The 2,500-nt window shown below is 57.8% G+C and overlaps 1 non-coding gene across 1 annotated transcript in view; it reads right to left on the bottom strand.

Annotated features, from left to right (window-relative positions):
• LOC124771341 overlaps positions 1 to 689 on the bottom strand; it is a 1,909-nt gene extending 1,220 nt beyond the window's left edge. Inside the window, exon 1 of the ribosomal RNA XR_007013358.1 lies at positions 1 to 689. This exon is cut by the window's left edge and continues 1,220 nt beyond it. This is a non-coding gene — a ribosomal RNA (small subunit ribosomal RNA).
• Positions 690 to 2,500: the final 1,811 nt, after the last annotated feature.

The raw sequence follows: 2,500 nt of genomic DNA, 5'->3' as shown, positions 1-2,500 counted from the left end.
CCGACGGGCGGTGAACCAACAGCGTGGGACACAAATCCAACTACGAGCTTTTTAACCGCAACAACTTTAATATACGCTATTGGAGCTGGAATTACCGCGGCTGCTGGCACCAGACTTGCCCTCCAATAGATACTCGTTAAAGGATTTAAAGTGTACTCATTCCGATTACGGGGCCTCGGATGAGTCCCGTATCGTTATTTTTCGTCACTACCTCCCCGTGCCGGGAGTGGGTAATTTGCGCGCCTGCTGCCTTCCTTGGATGTGGTAGCCGTTTCTCAGGCTCCCTCTCCGGAATCGAACCCTGATTCCCCGTTACCCGTTACAACCATGGTAGGCGCAGAACCTACCATCGACAGTTGATAAGGCAGACATTTGAAAGATGCGTCGCCGGTACGAGGACCGTGCGATCAGCCCAAAGTTATTCAGAGTCACCAAGGCAAACGGACCGGACGAGCCGACCGATTGGTTTTGATCTAATAAAAGCGTCCCTTCCATCTCTGGTCGGGACTCTGTTTGCATGTATTAGCTCTAGAATTACCACAGTTATCCAAGTAACGTGGGTACGATCTAAGGAACCATAACTGATTTAATGAGCCATTCGCGGTTTCACCTTAATGCGGCTTGTACTGAGACATGCATGGCTTAATCTTTGAGACAAGCATATGACTACTGGCAGGATCAACCAGGGAGCTGCGTCAACTAGAGCTGAGCAGCCGGCCGCCCGGGAGTGTGTCCCGGGGGCCCGCGCGAACACGCAAGCGTCCGCTCAATCATTCTGCAAACAGGAGGAGGCTGAGCTCCCCTGCACAATACACCTCGAAACCCTCTCAGGTCCCGGCGGCGCGCAGCGCCGTCCCAAGTACTTGGTCGGGTTCGAGAGAGGCGCAATCGCCCGGAGTTAGGCGAGTAGACGCTTTCGGTGCGACCACCCGTGCTCCCAACTGAGCTTGCCGCTGCCGACAGAGGCCCGGGAGCGTGCTGTCGTGGCATTGCCGGCGGGAGACAACACGCGCCACCTACGGTGACCGGCAGCTCCAACGCCAGCGCCACAGAAGGACAAAAGCCCCACTTGGGTGCCGAAGCGAACTCTCCCAGCACAGCGCACGCGCCAACACATCCGCACAGCTGCGATACAAACCACCAGCGAGAACCGCTGGGGCGACCGAGCAGCAGACGGCGTCGCGGCGCCGAGCGCCGGGCGGCAGCGCATCCTCAACGCACACAGTCCTCAATCGGACCAGCACACTGAAGATGTCCACCGCGCTTCGCACCGGGCCCGCGAGGACCTACTTTGGCCGCACGGCGCCGCGCGCAGGGTGCGCCGGCGCGCAGCTGCGACGCCTGCCGCGTCCGTCGGCCGGCGCGCCTGCCACTGGCCGCCCCCACCAGCCGGCTGTAGCGCGTGCGCCCACGCACCGCGCGGCCAGCACGCCGGGAGGCGCCCCCTCACCGGCCGGGGACGGTCCCACCCAGCCACCGCCGCGTATCGCTTCACACCCAGATGCCGTTCAGTTTCGTCGGCATGGTGGGTATCGCTGGAACAACCGGTTAGTACCTCAACCTATCGTCGCCATCACCGATTCACCCCTAGCGAGAACAACCGCACCACAACAGGTTACCATTTGTTCATTTGCGTAACTTCACCAGAAAACGCAGGCGTCCATCGCCATTTGCAACTTCCACGATTATTGCATGCCTGTGTCAGGTGTCACGCCACACTACGTCTGCCCACATACACGCAACAAAATGTGCACGCCTAGACAATACGTGGAAGGTGGCCCCCGTACGTATGCGATGTCCATTGCTCGAACGACTGTCAACCGGCCTCTGTAGCATGTCGCAGATATGGAACGCGGTGCACCATGCCATCACGGTGTGTGAGGAGAGACGACTAGGTCCGAATACATCAACAGACAGCTCATGCTGATCGCCATCCACGGCGTCCGTTCCTCCCACACGTCTCTATGGCGTACCACACTGCAATCCAGCTCTCATAGGGAGACGACACGTAGCTGCGTGCACAATATTTGCACTGTATGGTCCGCCGTTTTTGGGCGCAGTCGTTGTACGGTCACACATGTGCCACGATGTATCATTCAGTACATAAGGACGAATGTGCAGTACAGATTGTGGTTTACGCGTACGACATTAGCGGACAGTTGACACAGGCCGCACCACAACGTAGCCTGAGTACGTCGCATGCGGAGGGCATTGAACATGCAAAGTTCTCACCAACCAGCTTGCGAAGGCAGGGGGCAAGGTGGGGACGTGGGGAGGGGCGGCATGTACGTCCTGCTGCCATCCACATTACAGTGTACAGCAGGAGCATGTGGAAAGTGAGCAAGACTTGCAAGGTGTTTAACATGAAGCGATACACAGGGGAGCGGGGAGTGCGAGTAGCGAACTATATTGCGAGGGTTGCGGGTGGGCAACACTACACTAATTGAACGAGTCGTATAACAATTACAGAGCAGGTTTAGGCGACAACGTGGGTTACGTT

This window comes from Schistocerca piceifrons, unplaced genomic scaffold, assembly GCF_021461385.2.
Source record: "Schistocerca piceifrons isolate TAMUIC-IGC-003096 unplaced genomic scaffold, iqSchPice1.1 HiC_scaffold_936, whole genome shotgun sequence".
Classification (NCBI taxonomy): Eukaryota; Metazoa; Arthropoda; class Insecta; order Orthoptera; family Acrididae; genus Schistocerca; species Schistocerca piceifrons.
This window is presented reverse-complemented; position numbering and strand designations above follow the sequence as displayed.